Source organism: Hemitrygon akajei, chromosome 7 (assembly GCF_048418815.1).
Source record: "Hemitrygon akajei chromosome 7, sHemAka1.3, whole genome shotgun sequence".
Classification (NCBI taxonomy): domain Eukaryota; kingdom Metazoa; phylum Chordata; class Chondrichthyes; order Myliobatiformes; family Dasyatidae; genus Hemitrygon; species Hemitrygon akajei.
Genome location: NC_133130.1, coordinates 174,185,252 through 174,211,568, shown reverse-complemented (window position 1 = coordinate 174,211,568; position 26,317 = coordinate 174,185,252). Strand labels below are relative to the sequence as shown.

General features: G+C 45.2%; 1 protein-coding gene across 5 annotated transcripts in view; it reads right to left on the bottom strand.

The window, feature by feature from the left end:
- Positions 1–26,317, bottom strand: part of ralgps1 (Ral GEF with PH domain and SH3 binding motif 1) — a 726,899-nt gene that overhangs the window by 630,198 nt on the left and 70,384 nt on the right. The window contains exon 1 of one of the 5 annotated variants that reach the window (XM_073052643.1): positions 8,961–9,054. The exons of the other annotated variants lie outside the window; for them this stretch is intronic. The gene's annotated coding sequence lies outside the window, so the exon portion shown is untranslated. Of the gene's footprint in view, positions 1–8,960; positions 9,055–26,317 lie in introns of those variants that run through there. 5 annotated transcript variants of the gene reach the window in all.

The window sequence follows — 26,317 nt, the reverse complement described above, 5'->3', positions numbered from 1 at the left end:
CCAAAACCAAAACGCTGTTTATTGACTACAGGAGGAGGAAGCCCAAGTTTCACGAGACAGTCCTCTTAGAGGATCGGAGGTGGAGCGGGTCGGTACCTTTAAATTCCTTGGTGTTAACATATCAGCGGATCTATTCTGAGAGCAGCATGCAATTGCCAACACGTGGCAAAGCCTCAACTTTCTTAGAAGTTTGTGCAGATTCGGCACGTCACCAAGAACTCTGACAAACTTCACAGATGCACAGTGGAGAGCATCCTATTCTGGTTGCAGCACAGCCTGGCATGGAAACACCAGCGCCCAGGAACGGAAAAGACTACAGAAAGTGGTTGTCAAAGCCCCAGCACCACAATCAGAGTCATGGAGGTATATTGGGCGGCATGGTTTTGTAATGGCTGATGCAGAGTGCCAGCAGCAGGGGTTCATTTCTGCTGCTCTCTGTAAGGTTTGTGCATCCTCAGTAAGGATTACAGTGGTTCAAGAATCCCAGGGGGACCATGGAGGAACACTAAAAGTGGACCTGCCTATGTGCCAGGAACTGATTTTAAGCCAATCCAGATTTCAACCCCATTCCCCTACATTCACCTCATGACCCTTACCCACTTTACTGATCAGTAATCTGTCAATCGCTGCCTTAAGAATACCCAGTAATTTGGCCTCCACCACTCTGCGGCAACAAATTCCACAGATTCTCAACCCTCCAGCTGAAGAAATTCCTGCTCATCTCTGTTTTAAAGTGACGTCGGAAGAGACGTAGAATATAATGGCCCCACAATATAAAGCCAGCGTTAATGCAAGAACATGACTGATCCAAGTTTTGTCCTCAGCTCATCCCACTTTCCTAACTGCTCCCCAAAATTCTCAATAACTTGATGGTGCAAGATCTATCGCAACCTTGAATCCATTGATGACCCCTGTCTCCATAGGTCTGAGCAATAAAAAAAAAACGATGATCCCATTCTTCTCATCTTCATTAAGCATCCCCTTATTCTGAAACTACATGCCATCAGCTTCTATGCTAATGAGTCCCCTCAGAATCCCAGAGGTCCACTGTGAAAACCACTCCAAATTCAGGATTCCTGCAGGGAACAGCGTTCCCAGCTGCATTCCTACATTGGACCCACGTTGAACTCAGCTGTGGATCACAAGGCTGCTGCATTTAACGTCAGCAAATTCCCCAAGGAGAGGATTCTCTCATGGGCACACAGTGCAGGGATGAGGAGGTAGGGAACAGAAGTCAGTTTTGAAACACAATGCAAGTTTGATCATTTTCTACATCTGAAACGGATGTTAATACTTAACGCACAAACTTCAAAGCCCATTTTTGGAACTGTTAACATTATTGAGGTTGAAGCAAAGAGGAAACAGTTTAGAGGAAACCGAACAATCACACACAGGAAGAATTTCAAAGAATTACAGGATGCTAAAGAAATGCTGGAGGAACCGAACAAGGTCAGACAGCATCTGTGGAGGGAAAAAGACAGCCGATGTTTCAGAGCGAGACTGAAATAAATGGTCAGCATAAACCTGCTCTTCTGCAATCTGGGCAGCATGGCAGCTAGCGCAATGCTTTAGAGTGCCAGCAAGCCGGGTTCAATTCTGCCGCCGTCCGTAGGGCGTTGTACATTGTCCCTGTGACCACGCGTTTCCACTTGGTGCTCCACTTTCCAGAGACGTACGGGTTAGGGTTAGTAAGTTGTGGGCATGCTACGTTGGCACCAGAAGCGTGGCAACTCTTGTCAGCTGCCCCAGCACACTCGGACTGTGTTGGTCATTAATGCAAATGACACATTGCACTGCATGTTTTAACATGCTTGTGACTAATAAAGCAAATCTTTAAAAATCTTTATCTTGGTTCACCTCTCCTCTAACGTTTCCTGCTAAGACTCCCACCCACCCTGATTGCGGACTCCCTTCAGGGAGCAGGCTACGTAGCATCCACACCAGGACTACAAGACTCTAAAACAAGTTACTTTCACCAAGCAGTAAGGCTGATCAACACCCCCGCCCACTAACCCACCCCTCCACACTCCCCAGCCACCACTACTTTATCATTTCCTGTCAGTCACCTTATGTACAGACACTCCTGTGCCTAGCGTCACTTTATAGACAGACATATAATCTACTTTATGTAGATATATTTATTTATTGTTTGTTTTTATTATTATCGTGTTCTCTATCTTATTGTGTATGTTTTTTGTGCTACATCAGATCTAGAGTAACAATATTTTGCTCTCCTTTACAATTGTGCCCTGGAAATGACATTAAGCAATTCTGAATCCCAACTCTTGACCTCAGATCCCAACACTCCCATCTCATCTCCCTTCAGAAGGTGTCCCCACCCTTCACCACTTCTCCCACCCCCCCCCCGACATTTTTCCTGCCCCTTTATCTCTATCTATTAACCATCTGCCACTGGTCTCCCAAATCCACACACACCCCACAATCTATCTCTGCTCCTGGTGGCATGGTAGCACTGTGGTGAGCACAATCACTTTACAATGCCAGTGATCACCAACTGCGATTCGAATCCCGCCACCATCTGTAAGAAGTCTGTACGTTCTCCCTGGTTTCCTCCAACATTCCAAAGACGTACAGGTTAGGGTTACTAAGTTGCAGGTATGCTGTATTGGTGATGGATCACAATGAAATTTGTGGGCTGCCCCCAGCACAATCCTTGGACTGTGTTGGTCATTTGCACAAATGATGTATTTCAATCTATGCTTGAGGTGTGTGACAAATAAAACTAATCTTTTAAATAGATATCCTTCTCCTCAAGTCCACCAATCACCTCAGACTTCCGTCTCATCTCTCCTTTTCCCCGCGCCTTATGCTGGCCATCTCGTCTCTCCTCTTAGTCCTGATGCAGGGCTTTAAACCGAAATGTTAACAACTCCGACTCCCCACCTGCAGATGCTGCTCGGCCAGCTGATTAATTGTTGATCAAGTACTGCTCCCAGTGTGCAACCCATCCAACTGAAGGAAGCAATGTTTTCCAAACATGGCCAAGGTGACGTATTCGCCCTCAACCATGAGGTTCCTGAACCAGAGTGAACAACTCCACTCATCCCAACACTGTACTGATGCCACAATCTACAGACTCACTTTCAACTCACTCCTCACTATTTATTATTATTATTATTGCTTTTTTTCGTATTTCCACGATTTGTTGCCTTTTGCACAAGAACAGACCCTTCAACCCACAATATCTACAACAAACGTGGAGCCAAGACCCATCATCGGGACAAGAAAGGAAGGGGAAGAAACCAGAACAAGATAGGGGAGGTTAGGAGTACCAGCGAGCAGGTGTAGGTGAAGGGAAAGATAGTTGGATAGGGGAGGGGAAGGTGAAGTAATAAACTGTGAGCTAATAGGTGGAAGAGGTAAAGAGCTGAAGGAGGAAGGGGAGGAAAGGCAGCAGAAGGAGGTGATGGGCAGGTGAAGAGAAGGAGGGTTAACAGGAGAGTGAGAATGAGGAATAAAAAAAAGGAAGAAGGGGAAGAGGCTAAAGGTGATCTGCAAAATGGTTGCCTGGTCTACATTTAGTCTCACTGATTAAGAAGTGGCCATATTGCAAGCAGTGAGTGGAGGAGACCAGGTTGGGAGGAAGTGCATGACAATTTCTGCCCCACCCAGAAGGGCAGTTTAGATGCCGTAGGGGAGAGAGAGGAGCAGGGACAAGTGTTGCACCTCCTAAAGATTGGAGAGGGAAGAAACAGGGGACAGGGAATGAGGAGTGGTCCGGGGAACAGGAAATGAGGAGTGGTCCGGGGAACAGGAAATGAGGTGCGGCCCGGGGAACAGGGGACAGGGAATGAGGAGTGGCCCGGGGAACAGGGGACAGGGAATGAGGAGTGGTCCGGGGAACAGGGAATGAGGAGTGGCCCGGGGAACAGGGGACAGGGAATGAGGAGTGGTCCGGGGAACAGGGGACAGGGAATGAGGAGTGGTCCGGGGAACAGGGGACAGGGAATGAGGAGTGGTCCGGGGAACAGGGAATGAGGAGTGGCCCGGGGAACAGGGAATGAGGAGTGGCCCGGGGAACAGGGAATGAGGAGTGGCCCGGGGAACAGGGGACAGGGAATGAGGAGTGGTCCGGGGAACAGGGGACAGGGAATGAGGAGTGGCCCGGGGAACAGGGAGTGAGGAGTGGCCCGGGGAACAGGGGACAGGGAATGAGGAGTGGTCCGGGGAACAGGGAATGAGGAGTGGTCCGGGGAACAGGGAATGAGGAGTGGCCCGGGGAACAGGGGACAGGGAATGAGGAGTGGTCCGGGGAACAGGGGACAGGGAATGAGGAGTGGCCCGGGGAACAGGGGACAGGGAATGAGGAGTGGTCCGGGGAACAGGGGACAGGGAATGAGGAGTGGCCCGGGGAACAGGGGACAGGGAATGAGGAGTGGCCCGGGGAACAGGGGACAGGGAATGAGGAGTGGTCCGGGGAACAGGGAATGAGGAGTGGCCCGGGGAACAGGGGACAGGGAATGAGGAGTGGTCCGGGGAACAGGGGACAGGGAATGAGGAGTGGCCCGGGGAACAGGGGACAGGGAATGAGGAGTGGCCCGGGGAACAGGGAATGAGGAGTGGCCCGGGGAACAGGGGACAGGGAATGAGGAGTGGCCCGGGGAACAGGGGACAGGGAATGAGGAGTGGCCCGGGGAACAGGGGACAGGGAATGAGGAGTGGCCCGGGGAACAGAGGACAGGGAATGAGGAGTGGTCCAGGGAACAGGGGACAGGGAATGAGGAGAGGTCCAGGGAACAGGGGACAGGGAATGAGGAGAGGTCCAGGGGACAGGGAATGAGGAGTGGTCCAGGGGACAGGGAATGAGGAGTGGTCCAGGGGACAGGGGATAGGGAATGAGGTGCGGCCCAGGGAACAGGGGACAGGGAATGAGGAGTGGTCCAGGGAACAGGGGACAGGGAATGAGGAGTGGTCCAGGGAACAGGGGACAGGGAATGAGGAGTGGTCCAGGGAACAGGGGACAGGGAATGAGGAGTGGTCCAGGGAACAGGGGACAGGGAATGAGGAGTGGTCCAGGGAACAGGGGACAGGGAATGAGGAGTGGCCCGGGGAACAGGGGACAGGGGAACAGGGAATGAGGAGTGGTCCAGGGAACAGGGGATAGGGAATGAGAAGTGGTCCAGGGAACAGGGGATAGGGAATGAGGTGCGGCCCAGGGAACAGGGGACAGGGAATGAGGAGTGGTCCAGTGAACAGGGGACAGGGAATGAGGAGTGGTCCAGGGGTCAGGGGACAGGGAATGAGGAGTGGTCCAGGGAACAGGGGACAGGGAATGAGGAGTGGTCCAGGGAACAGGGGACAGGGAATGAGGAGTGGTCCAGGGAACAGGGGACAGGGAATGAGGTGCGGCCCAGGGAATGAAGGGAAGATGGTGCTGGGGGTGGAACTTTATTGGTGCTGGCAGAAATGGTAACGGATGATGTGTAGGATATGGAGGCTAGTGGTTGAATGGTGAGGAGCAACAGACACTGACTCTGCTCTGTCTAGTGGAGGCAGTGGGTGAGAACAGGCATGCAAGCTAATGAGGAAATGTGTGCAAGAGCTCTATCATCTGTGGCAGAGGGGAAACCATACTTTCTGAAGGAGGAAGACATTTCAGAAGTCCTAGAGCTAATGGCCTTAGTGTGACTGAGACAGAAACTGAGAAAAATGGTTACAACCCTTTTAGGAAACAGCGTGGAAGGAGGAGTAGTCAAGGGTGGTGAGTTCATCTCCAAGATGGAGACAGAGAGATCCAACAAAAGAAGTGTCAGAGATAGACGAGGTAAACTTTTTTAAAAAAACATTAGCTTTACCCATCACTGAACCCCCTACTATCAACATCCTGGGGGTTGCCATTGACAGGAAACTGAACTGGTCTAGCCATATAAACACCGTGGTTACCAGAGCAGGTCAAAGGTTAGGAATCCTGCAGTGTATAACTCACCTCCTGACCCCCCCAAAGCCTGTCCACCATCTACAAGGCTCAGCTCAGGTCAGGAGTGTAATGGAGTACTCGCCACTCACCAGGATGAGTGCAGCTCCATCAACACTCCAGAAGATTGACACCATCCAGTACAAGGCAGTCAACTTGATTGGTACCCCTTCCACAAGAAGCACTGCAACAACACACTGAAGTTCCTCAGACAGCACCTTCCAGACCCACGACCACTACCATTTAGAACAGCCATTCTCAACGGGAGCCATATGTCCCCTTTGAAGGAAGCACATTTGAAGGAGGCCACTGACTGAAAACAGTGAGAAGTGTTTATGGGAGCCCTGGTAACTGAACCGATGAAATACACAAGCAGCAACCTTCATTGGAGTCAATAGTTTCCCTCCTATTTATAACATCTTTTCAACACACCGTTTGTATTCGGTGCACCTTGTAAATTCATTGCCTAAGCTCCTCCCACACAGTCTCACTTCAGAGTCAGTCACGAATCAGACTGCACCAGGTCAACGGATTCAATCAAGGGTTCTCGCATCCATTATCGCCATACTTCATTCTCTGAAGATCAGCGTGTCTTGCTAGGCCTTTTTTTTAAGCCTAATAACTTTAAAGTACATGTGTTTGGATATATTATGCGTTAAGGTAGGTTGTGAAAAGTGTTTATTACTGCATATGAAGTCACCGAAAAAATAATCCCTGGCTCCGGGTGACAGTATTTTTTGTCAGCAATGCATCTGTATTTTGAACACTTATTCACAAGTCAAAAACATTGAATCAGCCTTCCTAAACCATTTCCCAGTCAATGTTGTCAATTTAGCTAAAAAAAAAAGTAAAATCATGCCTCATCAAAACCCATGCCCTTCAGGATTGTCTTCTCCGGCAGCTGTGTGAAGAAAATGATGAAGACTTCTGCCTGCTGCTGCATACCGAGGTGAGGTAGCTTTCCAAGGGAAACTGTCTTCAACGTTTTGTTACTCTCTGGGACACCACAGTTTCCTTCATGTCTGATGAAGAGCACAGAGAAAGGCTTGATGCTAAGGCAGACATCTTTTATCTGGCAGATATCTTTCAGAAACTTAACTTGTTAAACAAGACCTTACAGGGCAATAACAGTAACCTCGTAGATTGTAAGGAAGCCATTGTTTCTTTCATTAAGAAACTCGAAGTCTATTGCCACAATATGGGATGTCGGGAATTTTTACAATTTCCAAACCTGAAGACTATTACAGAGGCACTGAAGGACGATGACCTTACTGTTTATGTGAAACATCTCAAGCAGATACACGAGGATATACAAGAAAGATTTAATGACCTGCTAAACCTCGGTATCCCGGATTGGATTTTGAATCCATTTGAAGTACAACCCACCCAAGTTGAGGCAGAAACTCAAGAGCGTTTGATTGATCTTCAAAGTGATATAACGGCACATCATCAGTTCAGTCAGTTTCAAAAAGATTTTTGGATCAAAGTGATCTGCCGAATAAATTTACAACACTGTGGGGAAAAGCCCAAAGATTTTTTTATTAACTTTCCCTCAACATATTTGGTTGAGAGCGGATTCTGCAAGGTAGTTTCCTTGACAAAATCCAGGAACAGAATTGATATCGCAACAAGAAGTGATCTCCAATGGTCATTGTCTAACTTGGAGCCCAATATCATGAAACTTGCAGAAAAGCACCAAGCTCAAGGATCGCATTAGGCCTGATAGATGTTTAATTTCATACAGTCTTTTTTTAAAATTTTGTCCAATATGTCTGAATGTTCAAGTTTTCTCAGTGTTCAATGATAAATGATTTTCTGTCTATCTGTTCGTGTTGTATCCCTGTTTGAAAGGGGGGCCCTGGAATCTGAGAAGAGATCCTAAGGGGGCCATGGCCAAAGAACAGTTGAGAATCACTGATTTAGAAGGACGAGAACGGCAGATACCTAGGAACACCACCACTGGGAAATCCTCCTCCAAGTCACTCACCATCCTGACTTGGAAACATATCGCTGTTCCTTCATTGTCACTGGGGCAAAAATCATGGAATTCCCTCCCTAACAGCACTGTGGGTGTACCTACACCTCACAAACTGCAGCAGTTCAAGAAGGCAGCTCATCACCACCTTCTCAAGGGCAACTAGGGATGGGCAATAAATGCTGGCTTAGCTGGCAATGCCCTTGTCCCATAAATAAATAAATAATTTTAAAACTTGTCACATGTTCATTGAAACATCAAAACAGACTCAAATTTGCTATTTGTGTCAACCACAAGTACAACCCAAGGACAGGTCGGAGGCAGTTCATAACTGTTGCCATGCTTCCAACACCAACATAGCACGCCCACAGCTTACTAACCTTTCTCTGTATGTCTTTGGAATGTGGGAGGAAACCGGAGCACCAGGAGGAAACCCACACAGTCATGGATGGGGAGAACCTATAAACCCTTTGCAGACAGCAGCAGGAATTGAACTCTGATTACTGATCGTTGGCACTGTAAAGTGTTGTGCTGACCACTATGATAACACACTGCCCACAGGTAATAAAATTGACAAAGACCTTCAAGAATTCAGGGAGCAGCACCAATGCATCAATATTGTGGAGGGAAGGTTTTGGGAAGGGTGTTAGGAACAAACAGAATCGCACGCACAGGCCTGGCTGGGGCCCATTTAACTTGGAGAAAGTCAAAGTAAACGTATTATCAAAGTACATTTATGTTACTATATACTACCTGGAGATTTGTTTTCTTGCAGGCATTTACAGGTAAAAATACAATAGAATTCATTAAAAAAAATTATGAACAAGGACCAACAACCAGTGAGTTTGCCCTCAACTTCATGGTCTTAAGCAAATGGAGACACTAGAGAAGGCGTTCCATCCCTCTAGCAGAATGAGGTATAGATTGTAACACAACAATAAGCAGGCCAGTATCCCAGATAGTTAGCCATTTCTCTCTCCACAACTGCCGCTTGACTTACTGAGTATTTCCAGACACTCACTGGATTTTTTTAAAAATTATTTTTCTTACCATTCTCTGTAAATTTGAGACAGCTGTGCATGAAAACTGCAGGAGATCAGCAGTTTCTGAGATCCTCAAACCATCCCATCTGGCACTGACAACCATTCCACAGTCAAAGTCACTTAGATCACATTTCTTCTCCACTCTGATGTTTTGAGTGGGGAGAGGGACAGCAAGGGTGTGGGAGAGGGGGAGAAATGTAGGCACCTTTGGGGAGAGGGGGGAGAGGGGGGACTGCACAGAACATCTGCCTATCTTCTGCTCATTTTATCAACCATTTCATTCTTCCTTAACTTTTTAAACAGCAGGATCAGTGAGAAATGGAGTAGATCACAAGCTGGCACTTCTTAGCCTCCAGGTCACACACTTTACTCGAAACCGAACTCCCTCGAAGACAGATCACTCAGAAGGCCTGATAACCAAAATGTAGACCCCAGGCTCCAACAGTAACAGAACCACAGCTGAAAGAAAAACGTGAAGCAATCAAAGTGAAAGTGGTAGTTTTGTGAACCATCTGAAGGATGTCGCCTTTGTCTGCCGACACCATCTTCTTCCAGATACCCCCTTTTCCCCCTTCTACAAGGTTATGTATTCTTCTAATTATTCATTCATTTGCCTTTCCCATGAAAGGACTGGATCTTTCTGCTTAACAACTTGATTTGCAAAAATACTCAGCTTTGGAATTAGTGCTGAACGCTTGTAATAGAGTGAATCTAGTCAAATACCCAAAGGTTCATTTATTATCATAGAAACATTCCAAATGTTACAAGGCATGAACAGTTTAGACTTGGCAAAGTTATTTTCCATGGTTGAGGATTCTAGGACAAGAGGGCACGACTTCAGGATTGAAGGACGTCCTTTTAGAACTGAGATGCAGACTTTAGACAGAGGGTGGTAAATCTATGGAATTTATTGCCACGAGCAGCTCTGGAGGTCAAGTCATTGGGTGTATTTAAGGCAGCGATAGATATGTTCTTGATTAGCCAGGGCATCAAAGGGTATGGGATGAAAGCAGGGGAGTGGGGACGACTGGAAAAATTGGATCAGCCCATGATTGAATGGTGGAGCAGTCTCGATGGGCCTAATGGCCTACTTCTGCTCCTGTATCTTATGGTCTTATGTCTTAAACAACTCTGAAATTCTTCTTCTCTGGGTAGCCATGAAACCAAGAAGAAAAAGAAAGACAGCATGATCATCAGCCCCAAATACCCCTCCCACAAAAAAAAACAAAAATGGAACAGGCACATCGGCCCCTAAATCCACCTCCCCACACAAATAAAAAAGAGAAAGATCAGGCAAAAAAAAGAGAGAATATAAAACTATAAGATTGAAAACTAGTCTATAATCCAAGTCCACATCCAAAATGCAGAAAACCTGGGCAACACTCTCAGGGCCCAGCAGCAGGGTCTCCCCTCTCTGGTACAGAGCAACCGATTTCACACTCGCCTCAATGCTTCAGCCATTTATTTGGCACACTTTGGAAGCTTTAACCAGCGAAATGGAGCCAAACATCAGCTTCGCACCCTGTTCCGCAGGTTTGGGCCAGTTGCCTCGGTCTCCCAGAATCCTGTCAGAGACTGCAGAGCGCTGGAGCACCCAAATGATCCCCCAAACTTCCGCATTTACCTCCATCTTTCGATCCCCCTCATCACTTTAATCAGCAAAAAATAGAAGCTTTAATCAGCGAAATGGAGTCTTGCATCAGCTCACGCTCCATCCAGTTTGTGGGTGGAGATAACGAGCAAGGAACTTCAAAATATTCAGATTTAGATGAGTCTTGCTTCAATCAAACTGCCTAGTTTCAAGCACATTACAGCATTTTCCATGATTGGAAACCAAAACTTTTATACAAGCAATAAATTAAAGTTAGTTTTCCAGGAACTAATGTACCAAAACTCCCCAGTGGAAATTTGTGAATAGTTTTAATCCACGTGATAGAAACAACTGAAAGTGACAAATTATAGCACTCCTGAAATGAAAAAACACTTATACACATATTTCTTCAAGGTATGTCTACCCTGAAGCTTAAATCTTCCCTTCGACAGGAGTTCAATGAGACCCTCTCTCACTGCTCCCCCTCCCCCGTGATCTCTGACTCCTTGGCCACATTCTCACCTATAAACTGCCAGTTTGTAATCCTTCCCTCCCTACTCCAAATTCTCCCTCCTTCCTTTCCAGTCCTGATGAAGGGCCTCAGTCTGAAATGAAAGCAGTCTATTCCTCTCTATACCTGACTGACTGGGTTCCTCCAGCACTTTGTGTATGTTACTCTGGATTTCCAGTATCTGCAGAATCTCTTGTTTACACACAACCCAATGCTTTTGCAGACCCCATTGTTGCACAGGTAGTTTTGTACATAGAAGGGACATCGAACACTACAGCACAAACACAGGCCTTTCAGCCCATCTAGTCCATGCTAAACTCTTAATCTGTGTAGTCTCATCGATCTGCGCCTGGACCATAGACCTCCATACCTTTCCTATCCATGTACCCATCTAAATTTCCTTAAATATTGAAATCAAAACCGCATCCTATTCTGAGCTCTCATCACATTGAGTGAAGTTCCCTCTCATGTTCCCCTTAAATATTCACCTTTCCCTATTTCTACAGATGTACCATGGGGAGCATTCTAACAGGCTGCATCACCGTCCGGTATTGGGGGTGGCCTATTGCACAGGATCAAAGTAAGCTACAGTGAATCGTAAACTTAGTCAGCTCCGTCATGGGCACCAGCCTCCACAGTATCTAGGACACCTTTAAGAAGCGATACCTCAAAAAGGCAGCATCCATCATTAAGGACGCCCACCACCATTCTCATTGAAGGAGGTACAGAAGCCTGAAGGTACACACTCAGCAATTCAGGAACAGCTTCTGCCCCTCAACCATCAGGTTTCTGATTGGACGTTGAACCCATAAACACTACCTCACAACCTTTTTTTCCCCTCTCTTTTTGCACTACTTAATTTAACTATCTAATATACTTACTGCAATTCAGTTTTTTGCTCTCTATTGTTATGCACTGCATTGTACTGCTGCCGCTAAGTTAACAAATTTCACGACATATGCTGGTGATATTAAACCTGATTCTGACACGTAACTGTAGTCTCACCCAGCCTCAGTGGAAAATCACCAATGCAACTGTAAATAAATCAGTCGTAGTCATTTTACAGCACAAAGGGCCTCAAAGATTGCTCGTGCTCAGTTGCAGGCACTGCAACGAAAAGACTACCTGCATATTCATTACATTTAATTGACAATTAATGCAAAAGATAAATAAATTATAAAGTGCAGTGGAGCAAAAGGCAGCGTCTGCTGCAGAGACAGGCAGGCTGACATTCTTATCTAAACAGCTTCCCCTTCTTGGTTTATCTTCTGTAATCTGATTTTAAAAGTGAGTCATACTCTTTGCACTCACTGTAAGGAGTTCTAAGCAATCCACCCATCCCATTCATTGCAACATAAACCCATTAATTACTTCAGAAGCAATATTTAAAAATTGAAGGATTTATTTCTCTACAGGCTGACTTAGCAAATGACTGTACAGGAAGACCATTCTGCCCTTTGAGGTCCTGCCAGCTTACTGCAGAGGAATGCATTAGCCACTGTTTCCTCGAATTGTGATCGCGAGTACTCACACATTCCTGGTGGCAGGCCACACTTCCATGATGGAGGTAGGTTGCCTCCATCATCTTACAAGGTAAGATGTTCCTGACGCCAACCAGTTTACAAAAAAATCTCCCTTCAATTATTTTGCCAATCACCTTAAAGGCATTGGAGAAACTCAATAGGTCCAACAGCAGCTACAAAGAAGAATAAAAACCAGGATGAAAGGTTTCAACCTGAGCAGTCAAAGGTTTACCTCCTCTCCATAGGTACTGCCCAACCTGTTGAGTTCCTGCAGCATTTTATGAATGTTGCTCTAGATTTTCAGCATCTGCAGAATCCCTTGTGTGAGAGCTGAAGCCATAAATTAAGATGTGCGTTTCTGAAAGAGGTTGGGGGGGGGGGGGGGGTCGGTGCAGTAAACAAATGTGATTTAATTATGTCGGGGTTAAAGTCAGTAAACAAATGTGATTTAATTATGAATGCAGAAGCCCTGACAAGATTAACTGTTTGTGGAATCATTGAGGTCCTGAGATATGGACTATTGTTTTACAGAAGTGTGTAAAAAAACAACTCCAAATATGGAATGGGAAAACACTATGTACCTCCCGAGTCAGGGAGGGGGGGTGGTAAGGAAGAAGGATAAAACCTGCTGCCCTGTAAGGTTCAGGGTTCCCTTCTCTGAAGGCACCCAGCTCTGCAGAACTGTTAATAAACTCTGTTTCCTTGAATTTGTCTCGTGGCCATTATTCGGGAACGTGGCTCGTTTCTGACATCTTGTGTTTACCTTTAATATGTGCCCTTTTCTCCCCCCCCATTTCCACTTATGGGAGCAGCTTTTTCCCCCATCAGGCTATCTGGGCCCAAGACGACTATTACATTTCCTTTGAATCTTCCCGGTTTGAAGCTGAGCAATGCCATATCCCCCTGCCTTTTCCTCGTCCCTGAAAATATTCAGAAGTCAGGAAGTTATACTGCAGCTTTATAAACTGCAGTTACGCCACATCTGGAGCAATGCATTCAATTCTGGCCACCCCTTTGCAGGAAGGATGTGGAAGCTTTGGAGAGGGTCCAGAAGAGGTTTACCAGGATTAGACCTTCCTAATGTGGGGCTAATCCGAACTGAAAGCAGAACTTGAGCTGCATCCACACCAAAGGCCCATTCCAATTTCCGTGCCTTTCTGCTTCTGGGCAGCAGTGAATTCAACAGCTCCTAATCACAGATGTGTCACAGTCGGATTGCTCTAACTGCGAGCAGGGAATTCAGGGGAACAGAACTATTCTGAAGACTCTAGAGACTGCAGATGCTAGTGTCTAGAGCAACATGGAGGAGCTCAGCATCTTGGGGGGGGGGGGGGGGAGAGAGGGAGAAGGAATGGAGGAAAGGTCTTGGTACAGGGTTTTAACCCAAAAACGGGACAACGTCTTTCCTTGCACCGCGTTCCTCCAGCAGACTGCTTGTCGCGAGAGACTGCAGATGCTGAAATCCAGAACAACAAACGATCCGCTGAAACATCTCAACAGATTGAGCATCTTCTGTGAGGAAGGGTCCCAAGTGCAGGGTTTCAACCCACAGATGCTACAATTCCTTTCCCTCCCCCATTGAATTCCCCCAGCAGGTTGTTGCTAGTATCTGTGGATGCTAGAAATTGGAGCTGCTTGACCTGCCGAGTTCTTCCAGCAGTTTATTTTTAGGTTCAGAAGTCCTCTTTTGGATCAGCACAGCATCAGCTTGCTTCACTAAAGGGCAACAGAAGTCAATGTTTTTACCTTAAAAGCTTTTGCAATAGAAAGGCAGAGGTAAAGACGTGACCACTGAACAAGGTCAAGTCCAGATTGACAAAGTCAATCTCATCTGAGGCCACATTAAACCAGAGGCATTGGCAATGGCTGAAGACCTTTGCATTGGGAAACATTTTGGCAAAAGCAGCTGTCAATTGAATAAATGTCAAAGTACTTATCCTTGCAAGCTGAAGAAATGCCCCATCTGTCCATTCACCTCCTCCCTCACCTCCATTCAGGAAATCTTTCCAAGTGAGGGCAACACTTCACCTGCAAGTCTGTTGGGGTTGACAACTGTATCCTGTGTTCTCAATAAGGCCTCCACTACACAAGTGAGACCCAACGTAGATTGGAGGACCACTTTGTTAAACACCTGTGCTCCATTCTCAACAAGCAGGATTTCCCGGTGACCAACCACTAATTCTGATGGTTATTCTCATTCTAACATGTCGGTCCATGGTGACCCCCTACTCTCACGATGAAGCCATTCTCAGGTTGGCGGAGCAACGCCTCATATTCTATCCCTCTCCCTTCCATCAATCCCCATCTGGCAGCCCTTTTACCTCTTCTCTTCTATCTATCACCTCCACCTGGTGCCGCTCTTCCTTCCCTTTCTCCCATGGTCCACTCTCCTCAGCCCTTTACCTTTTCCACCTATCATCTCCCAGATTTTCACTTTATTCCCTTGCCCACCCACCTGGCTTCACCTATCACCTTCTAGCTTGTACTCCTTCACCACCACCCCCCCGACACCTTCTTATTCTGTCTTCTTCCCCTTCCATTCTAGTCCTGCTGAAGAGTCTCAGTCTGAAATATTTACTGTTTATTCCTCTCCATAGACGCTGCCTGATGTGCTGAGTTCCTCCAGCGTTTTGTATGCATTGCTCTGCATTTCCAACATCTGCCGAATCTCTTGCATCAGTGGAATAATCCTGATAATTCATCTCCTCATTAATTTAAATTTTGGGTTGTCATTTAAAAAGGGTGTAAGCTAAACAAAAGCAAAGGGCGCCAACTATTTAAAAATATAGCTCATTTCATTTTTTTAAAAAACAAGGAAGAGATCACTTCCTCCAAGAGGACCACAACCTTGTCGTGGTTTGGAGGCCTCAGTGACCCAGAGGGCTACATTGGCTGGAGTCGGGGCCCAGTGCTTTGGCTCTTGGTAGGGTCACCCATGCCAAACAGGTCAAAGGGTACAAGCCAGTCTAAGTATCAACAAACTCATTCGCAAGGCCAGTGACGTTGTGGGGGTGGAACTGGACTCTCTGACGGTGGTGTCTGAAAAGAGGATGCTGTCCAAGTTGCATGCCATCTTGGACAATGTCTCCCATCCACTCCATAATGTACTGGTTAGGCACAGGAGTACATTCAGCCAGAGACTCATTCCACCGAGATGTAACACTGAGCGTCATAGGAAGTCATTCCTGCCTGTGGCCGTCAAACTTTACAACTCCTCCCTCAGAGTGTCAGACACCCTGAGTCAACAGGCTGGTCCTAGACTTATTTCCACTGGGCATGATTAAATTATTATTCAATTATTTATGGTTTTATATCGCTATATTTCTTCACTATTCTTGGTTGGTGCGGCTGTAACGAAACCAAATTTCCCTTGGGATCAATAAAGTATGCCTGTCTGTCTAAGAGTGGTCCATCAGTCCTCAATATCCAAGGGTTCAGCTCAGAGCTAGCAACCCTGACTGGTAAAACAAAATTGTTACAGAAACAGCAATGAAGAACCCTTCTACATCTGACTGTGATGGTATCCCTGGGTCTCCTCCTGGAGTTGTGTGACTCAGAGTAGTGAAAACCAAGCTACTGACATGATAAAGGAAGCCCTGAACACCACCAGAGATGGAGGACCTTTATAGCTGCACTAAATGCCAGTGGCATATGGGGAGCAGAGAATAGACCATTTGATTTACTAATGGCTAAAAAGCCAGTGTGTCTGTTGCAAATGTATTGCACAAAAAACACTGCTAAATTTCACAAACATTAGTAATAATAGCATGTTGTAGGATCAGAAAGCAGTTTCTATTTTAGAATATGAATAGACCATTTTATGCAAAATATTATGCTCTGTTCTGAAGTTACTTAACTGCATTCTCATGGAATTTTAACATTTTTCAGTAGATTGAGAGTACAAAGATTAATGATAAACAAAAATGTACAAATAGCAAACCATATCCTTCCTTAAGTTTGGTGATCAGAAACGCACATACTATGATAAGTGGTCTAAACAGCATTTTGTAAATTTGCAACTTTTAAAGTTTTAACTTTAAAAATACCCCGATCCATAAAAACAAATATGGCATACGCCTTCTCCACAACCTTACCAACCAGCATCGGCAATTTCAGAGAGCAATGGGCTTAAACCCCAAACCTCTACCTCAAGTTCAAGTTAAAGTCACTTTTACTGTCATTTTGACCATAACTGCTGGTACAGTACATAGTAAAAATGAGACAACGTTTTTCAGGACCATGGTGTTACATGACACAGTACAAAAACTAGACTGAACTACGTAAAAACAACACAGAAAAAAAACTACACTAGACTACAGACCTACCCAGGACTGCATAAAGTGCACAAAACAGTACAGGCATGACAATAAATAATAAACAGGACAGTAGGGCAGTAAGGTGTCAGTCCAGGCTCTGGGTATTGAGGAGTCTGATAGCTTGGAGGGAAAAAACTGTTACAGTCTGGTCATTAACATGCCTACTGCTTACAGTACGCACCCTAGTCCCAGTTGGTTAGTTGAATAATCTCAGTTCTGCAATGGGACAACCCACCAACTGATGCAATTGAACAAGAAATTGAGATGTTCCCCCAGTCCCCTGGAAATTAGGCCGATGATCACAGGGAGAAATCTGAAAACAAACCAAACTCAGCACAGCACAAGAACTAAATAAAACAGTGAATTTCTCACACCCATCACACTACACAGCGAATAATATTACCCCAGCTTGATTCTAATGTTGGTCAGTCTTCACATTTTTCAAACCAGCAGTCTCCGAGGATGAACTTGAACTTTGGAAGGGGAGGGGGGGGTAAATCCACTCCAGCTCCTTGCAGTGATACGTACTTGAGGCTGTGCTGACCAGGGTGTGGCCGACAAGTCTCGACGATATGGCTGCAAGGAGGACCAAACCGGACAGAAGTTTCTGCTCCATCTCATTCCTCCAGAGCCACATCATATCATTTCCAATGGCTGTTACCAAGTTAATCTGCAATGAACTGAATCAATTACAAGTTGCTTGAAAGTCCTTATTGGATATGATGACCAAAGAAAAAGCCAAACTCTGAGAGCGAACCTGGCACGCACAGATCATTTGCTTGCCCAATTTAACTTAAAGGATTTCACAAAGCAAGAATTTGGCCAACACACAACATTCCCAAACAGGCAAAACCAGAGAATATATTTCACTGATTCCCTTCCCAAAGCACTTTCAAGTCAGCGTAAACACAATAGGTTCTGCAGATGCTGGAAATCCGACTGGTTGAGTGGTGTCGCAGCAACAACTTTGCATTCAATGTTAGTAAGACCAAGGAATTGATTGTGGACTTCCAGAAAGGGAACACACACCAGTCCTCACTGAAAGATGAGAAGTGGAAAGGGTGAGCAGCTTCAGGTTCCTGGGTGCCAACATCGCTGAGGAACTATCCTGGGCCCAACATGTTGATGTGGATATAAAGAAGGCACAACAGCAGCTGTATTTCATTGAGCTTGAAGAGAATTGGTACATCACCAAAAACACACAAATTTCTACAGATATACCGTGGAGAGCATTCTAACTGGTTGCATCAATGCGTGGCACAGAGGGCCACTTCACAGGAGTGGGAAAGGCTGTAGAAAGCTGTGAACTCTGCCAGCTCCTTCATGAGCACTAGCCTCCCCAGCATCAAGGACACCTTCAAACAGCAATACCTCAGAGAGGTGGCATCCATCATTAAGGACAACCACACCCATCACATGCCCTCTTCACGTTGGCCCCCAGCAGGGAGGAGGTACAGGAGACTGAAAGACCCACACTCAAAGATTCAGGAACAGCTTATTCCCTTCCGCCATCAGATTTCTGAATAGACTATGAACCCAAGTACACTAACTCAGTACTCTCTCCTTTTACACTATTTAATTTAATTTTCTTTTTTATATGTATGTATTGGAATTTATAGTTTTTATTATGCACTGCATTGTAGGTAGGTAGGCCTCCGTTAGTCTCGATAGACCATGGATTTGCTCCTTGTAAAGTTTCCAGGGCGCAGGCCTGGGCAGGGTTGTATGGGAGACCGGCAGTTGCCCAAGCTGCAAGTCTCCCCTCTCCACGCCACCGATGTTGTCCAAGGGAAGGGCATTAGAAGCAATGTACTGCTGCTGCAAAACAACAAATTTCACGACTCACGTCAGTGATATTAAATCTGATGCCGATTCTAACACACACAAAATGCTGGGAGAGCTCGGCAGGTCAGGCAGCACCTACAGAGAGATGAAGGGTCTCTTGGCCTTCATTCTTCTCCATAAATGCCGCCTGGCCTGCTGAGCTCCTCCAGTGTCTTGAGCGTATTACTTCAAATCATTGTGCTCTCATAAAAGATAGGCCCTGGTTAAAAGTTCATGAATAGACACCCAGATAAAGTGGGCTAACGATCACTTAACCTCATTATGGCGTTCATTGCACCTTATTGCCTGCCTGAAGTGCACCCTCCGCATAACTGTAGTGCTTCATCCTGCATTCTGATATTGTTTTCCCTTGTACTATCTCAATGCAATGATATGTTGATGTAATGTGTGGATGGCATGCAAAACAAAGCTTTGACTGCACCTTGGTATGTATAACAATACTATTGTTAACCACGGTGGGAGAATCTAAAACCAGAGGACAGCCTCAGAATTGAGGGAGCACCCTTTTAGAACAGAAATGAGGAGGCATTTCTTTAGCCAGAGGGTGGCGAATCTGCAGAATTCATGGCCACAGGCGGCTGTGGAGGCCAAGTCATTGGGTATATTTAAGGCAGACGTTGATTGGTCAGGGCATGAAGGGATGAGGAAAAAGCAGGAGATTGGGATTAAGAAGAAAATTGGATCAGCCATGATGAAATGGCAGAGCAGACTCGATGGGCCAAGTGGCCTAATTCTACTCCTATATTTTATGGTCTGAGGCAGGAGATTGGGACTGAGAGGGAAAATGGATCAGCCATGATGAAATGGTGGAGCAGACTCGATGGGACAAATGGCCTAATTCCATTCCCATCTCTTACAGACTTAAACTAGAGTGCAGAGAGATTGATAAGGATGCTGCCGGGATTAGTGGCCATGCATCATAAGGAGATGCTGGATAAACTTGGTCTGTCTTCTCTGGAACTCTGGAGGATGAGGGGAAGGAAATCTGATAGAGGTTTGTTTAAGATTACGAGAGGCATTGATAAGAGTAGGCAGAGAGCATCTTTTCCTCCAGGGTTGTAATGTCCAATCAAGAGGGCATGAATTTAAAGTGAGAGTGGGTAATTTTAAAGTGAGGCGTGGGGAAGGTTGTTTCTTTGAAAGCAGAATGGTGGGTGCTGCCTGGGGTGGTGGTGGAAACAGATACAACAGAGGTAAGAATGGTCTCAGCCCGAAACATCAACTGCTTATTCATTTCTATAGATGCTGCCTAACCTGCTGAATTCCTCCAGCAAAATTTTGTGGGAGTTGCTCTGGATTTCTAGCATCTGCAGAATTCCTCCTGTTTATACCAATCAATATCAATTTGTCCTAGATTGTACATTAAATTTTATTCTCTTTTGATGAAGCTCTTCCACTGGGTAGCATATCCCCAAATCAATCATTTTAACAAAAACAAACTATTACCAGCCTAAACATACTTCCACACAAAAACATAACCAACGTGCACAGCTACATCTCCGTTATAAATTCTCCACTGAGCCATTTTAAAAAGAATGCTATTTTCCCCCTCCCCCACACCTCTATTCTCTCATAAGCTGCTTATTGGCAGAAACTTCAGATTCTGACAGAGCTTTGCCTTAAACAGCGATGTTTTCCCTTCTCTTACAGATCTATACAACTTGTCAAGCATGTCCAAGATCCTTCAGCATTTGTTTCCAACCTCCTTTGGAAAGACATCCTCCTGCCTTTGAAGCAAAATGTGATCGATTTTTAAACAACGCACACACAAGCAATGAGAGGAAAGGAGGAGGAAATGACAAGAGGTTCACCAAGCAAACACAGTACTGGACGCGTGGCACAGTAACATAGCGGTTATAAAGGGACAGTAATATAGCGGTTAGTGTAATGCTGCTACAGCACCACCGACCCAGGTTCAATTCCCGACGCTGACTGTAAGGAGTTTGTATGTTCTCCTCGTAACCGAGGAGGTTTCCTCACACATTCCAAATATGTACGGACTAATAGCTTAATTGGACACATGGGTGGCGCAGTCTCGTTGGGACGGAAAGGCATGTTACCGTGTTTCATCTCTAAATAAGAGCAAGCAAGAGACCACGAGCTGGACTTCGTTGCCGTGGAAGGCTTTGACAGCTGACCCAACCACTGTTTGCAAAGGGAAACTGAATAGATAGTTAAGTAAGAAAATTCACAGCAGAGATGGGATAGAGTGGAGAATCAGACACACAGTCTGTAAGGTTCTCACAGAGAAGCAATATGGAATCAATCTACTATCTTTCTAAAATGATCTTAAGATAACATTGAGCATTTCAGACACCGCTACAGATTAATCAAATGGTCGTGACTCTCCACCCGGCAAATGTCAATTTTACTCTTCCATCCCTACAGCTTTTGCCCGAGATTTTCAGCAATTCCTGCTCTTGTTCCATATTCCCAGGCATCAGTCCTACGGTAGCAATGTGTGGTAGAATATACACTCAGTGACAACTTTATGAGGTACCCCCTCTTTGTGGTCTTCTGCTGCTGTAGCCCACCCACTTCAAGGTTCAACATGTTATCAAAATCAGATCTAATATCACAGGCATATGTCATGAAATTTGTTAACTTAGCAGCAGCAGTACAATGCAATACATGATAATATAGAAAAATAATAAGTAAATACACTGAAGTATATGTACATTAAATAGTTACATTAAAACAGTGCAAAAACAGAAATAATAAAAGTGAGGTAGTGTTCATGGGTTCAATGACCATTTAGAAATCAGATAGCAGAGGGGGTAGAAGCTCTTCCTGAAACGTTAAGTGCGTGATTGCAGGCTCCTGTACCTCCTTCCTGATGATAGCAATGAGTCCTGGGTGATGAGGGTCCGTAATTATGGACACCACCTTTCTGATGCACTGCTCCTTGAAGGCATCTTGGATACTGTGGACATCGGTACCTATGGTGGAGCTGACTAATTTTGCAACTTTCTGTACCTTCTTGCGATCCTGTGAAGTAGCCCCATATGACCATACAAGTCAGTGATGCAGCCTGTCAGGATGTTCTCCACGGTATATCTGTAGACGTTTGTGTAGAAGTGCAGAAATTATACATTCAGAGATGGTCTTCTGCACACCACATGGTTATCTGAGTTACCGTCACTTTCCTGTCAGCTTGAACCAGTCTGGCCATTCTCCTCTGACCTCTCAAATTAAAAAGGTGTTTCTGCCCACAGTACTAAAGCTCACTGGATGTATTTTTTCCATTTCTCACACCACTCTCTGTAAATTCTAGGGACTGTTATGGATGAAAATCCCAGGAGACCAGAGGTTTCTGAGATACTCAATCTACCACATCTGGCACCAACAATCATGCCAAAGTCAAAGTCACTAAGATCACATTCCTTCCCCATTCTGATGTTTGGTCTGAGCAACAACTGAACCTCTTGACTGTGACTGCATGCTTTTATATGTTGAGTTGCTGCCACATGATTGGCTGATTAGATATTTGCATTAATGAGGTGTGCAGGTGTACCTAATAAAGTGGCCACTGAGTATGAAATAGTACTACACAGGACCAGGCCCTTCGACCCACAGTGCTGAGTTGAAACAAATAAGCTCTTTATATACTTGTACCTCCTGCCTGCATGGGGTTCATAATCGCTCCATTCTCCACCTATCTGTGTGCCTATCTACAGCTTTTTATATGCCACCACCTGCCCCCACCCCCACCCCCCCAGCAGTGCACACACAACTGTGTAAATCAAAAGCTGCTACACACATCAGAACCAGGTTTAATATCACCGGCACATGTCGTGAAATTTATTAACTTTGCAGCAACAGTACAGTGCAATACGTGATAAATATAGAAAACAACGTTATTACAGCCAGTATTTATATTCATATTAAATAGTTAAATTGAATAAGCAATGCAAAAATAAGAAGTTAGTAAGGTAGTGTTCATGGGTTCAATGTCCATTCAGAAATCAGATGGCAGAGGGTAAGAAACCGTTCCTGAGTCGTTGAGTGTGTGCCTTTAGGCTTCTGTACCTCATTCCTGATGGTAACAATGAGAAGAGGAGATGTCCTGGGTGATGGGGGTCCTTAATGATGGATGCCAACTTTGAAGCATTGCTCCTTGAAGATGTTTTGGATACTACAGAGGCTAGTACCCATGATGAAGCTGACTAATTTTACAACTCTCTGCAGACCGTGTGCCATAGTTCCACCACCCCCCACCAGACAGTGTTACACATGTGGAGAGAATGCCACGGACTGCACTCAATTGCTGACATTAGCAAATATAAAACTTTGGATTCTAACCAGGTGAGGTCTCCTCCTCAGAGTCGATGGCCAAAAGTCAAAGTCATGCAGCACAGAATCAGCCAGCCACATTCCACACAACATTAATCCCTCAACCTACACCTCACAGCACTAAAGTAAATAATCCACAAACTGGCGGAAACTTGCTGCACACATTGTCGGCCTCATTTTCTAGCAGTCCTATATCCACTCTCATCTCTTATTTTTTACATTCTTGGAAAAGCTTTTACTATCCACTTTGATACTGTTTGCTGGCTTGCTTTCATATTTCATCTTTACTCTCCTAATGACTCTTTTAGTTGCTCTCTGTAGGTTTTTAAAAGCTTCCCAATCCTGTCTTCCCACTAATTTTTGCTTTGTAGTACGCCCTCTCTTTTGCTTTTACATTAGCTTTGACTTCCCTTGTCAGCCACAGTTATACTATTTTGCCATTTGAGAATTTCTTTGTTTTTGCAATACATCTATCCTGCACCTTCATCATTTTTCTCAGAAACTCACACCATTGCTGCTCTGCTGACATCCCTGCCTGCATCTTTTCCAATCTACTTTGGCCAACTCCTCTCTCATACCGCTGTAATTTCCTTTACTCCAATAAAATACTGCTATGTCAGACTTTACTTTCTCCATATCATATTTCACATTGAACAATCATATTGTGATCACCATCTCCTAAGGGTTCTTTTACCTTAAACTCCCTAATCACCTCCAGTTCATCCCGTAATACCCAATCCAGTATAGCTGATCCCTTGGTCGGCTCAACGACAAACTGCTCTAAAAAGGCATCTTATACACATTCAACAAACTCACTCCTCGAGATCCCTTACCAACCTGATTTTCCCAATCGATGTGCATGTTGAAATCTCCCATGACTACCATAACATTTGCCTTTTGATATGCCTTTTCTATTTCCTTTTCTATTTTCTATGAAGTTTTAAATGGGTGGAACAACTTTATTAAACTCAGCGTTAACTAGACTACAAAGCAGAATGGCACAACATAAATTAGACTTATTTATCCCATTGTACATCAAAACATACAATGAACTGCATTGTTTATACTGACAATCACCGTAGCTTAAGGGTGTGCTGGGTGCAGTCCATCAGTATCACCACTCGTTCTAGTGCCAACATCATATGCCTACAATGTTAACACAGCCCGACTTATCAAGAATCTACGAACCTCTGCCTCAAATACACACAATCACCTGTGGCAACAAATTCCACAGATTCACCACTCTCTGGCTAAAGAAATTCCTCATCTCTGTTCTAAGGTAACCTCTATTCTGAAGTTGTCCCCTCTGATCCTCGACTCCCCTAACTATAGGAAACACCCCTCTCCACATCCACTCTGTCTAGGCCTTTCAACATTCGATAGATTTCAATGAGATCCTCCTCCCCCCCCCCCCCCCCCTTCTTCTAAATTCCAGTGAGTACAGGCCCAGAACCATCGAACTCTCCTCATACAACAAGTGCTTCATTCCCGGAATCATTCTCGTGAACCTCCAATGTCAGCATATTTCTTCTCAGATAACCATATAACCATATAACAATCACAGCACGGAAACAGGCCATTCCGGCCCTCCTAGTCCGTGCCAAACTCTTAATCTCACCTAGTCCCACCTACCCGCACTCAGCCCATAACCCTCCACTCCTTTCCTGTCCATATACCTATCCAATTTTACCTTAAATGACACAACTGAACTGGCCTCTACTACTTCTACAGGAAGCTCATTCCACACAGCTATCACTCTCTGAGTAAAGAAATACCCCCTCGTGTTTCCCTTAAACTTTTGCCCCCTAACTCTCAAATCATGTCCTCTCGTTTGAATCTCTCCTACTCTCAATGGAAACAGCCTATTCACGTCAACTCTATCTATCCCTCTCAACATTTTAAATACCTCGATCAAATCCCCCCTCAACCTTCTACGCTCCAATGAATAGAGACCTAACTTGTTCAACCTTTCTCTGTAACTTAAGTGCTGAAACCCAGGTAACATCCTAGTAAATCGTCTCTGCACTCTCTCTAATTTATTGATACCTTTCCTATAATTCGGTGACCAGAACTGTACACAATAAATGTACACAATAAGGGCCTGAAACTGCTCACAAGGCACACAACTTGTGCATGAGGGCAACTTGTTATCAGCTGGATCGACTCAAAAGCTGATATTTAATATTCACAGCTAATTGCACCCCACACGGTAAGTACCAAACTACCACCCTTCAGCTGCATTCTGATAAACAAGCTATATTTAAAAACAAACTCCGATATAATAGGGCCAATAGAAAGTCCCGTCTCTTGCCATTATGTTTCAGTTCCACTTTCTCTACCTTATAACTCTATATTAGTGTTGTTATGTATGTGCCTGAGTTAGCTGCCCAAGGCAAAAAGCAGCAGAGCCTATATTAAATCTTTCCCCTACCCTGCGCTTTGTTCTCAGTCAAACGAACACTGGCTCGGCACTATGCTTCGTCATCTACAGTCAGTGATTTGGGAAGAAGCCCCACTGCTTGTCTGTAGTTGGCAACCTTTGCCTAATGTCAAGATGACGAATTTCAGTCAAGATATGAAATGAAGTCAACTGCAACCTCCTGCAAAATCCACACTCAGTGCTCGGATTGGCAAAGTAGCTCCCAAGTCTCAAGGGTTCGGAAGCACCGTGTCCCTGAAAATGTAGGAATGCTTTAGCCACAGAGGACTGGCATTATCTATAGGAACCCGATACATTCTAAGGTAAACCCATTTACGTACACCTATTGTATGAATAACTACACGTCACCAACACAATTCACCCGATTTCCTGTAATACAGGAATTTGCATTGTTCTCACACCTTTCTTGAGCAGTGGCGAGACCAGTCGTCAACTGAGGACCACTTCATCGGGCATCATCTGCCAGAACCAGAACTGTACGGTGGTCAAACATTTTAATTCTGGTTCCCATTCCCGTTCCAATGTGTTGGCCCACGGCCTCCTCTTGTGCCAAGATGGGGCCACCCTCAGGGTGGAGGAGCAACACCTTATATTCCATCTGGGTAGCCTCCAATCTGATAACATGGTGACGATCAATTCCTCCTTCTGGTATACATATTCCAACCCCCACCCCCCTCCTCTCTATTCCTCCCTCTGACCTTCTCTCCTGTCAATTACTTCCCCCGGGTCCCCTCCTCCTATTTCTCCAATGGCCCACCATCCTCTCCTATCAGATTCTTTCTTCTCCAGCCCTTAACCTTTCCTACCCACCTGGCTTCACCTCTCACCTTCCAGCCAGCCCCTTT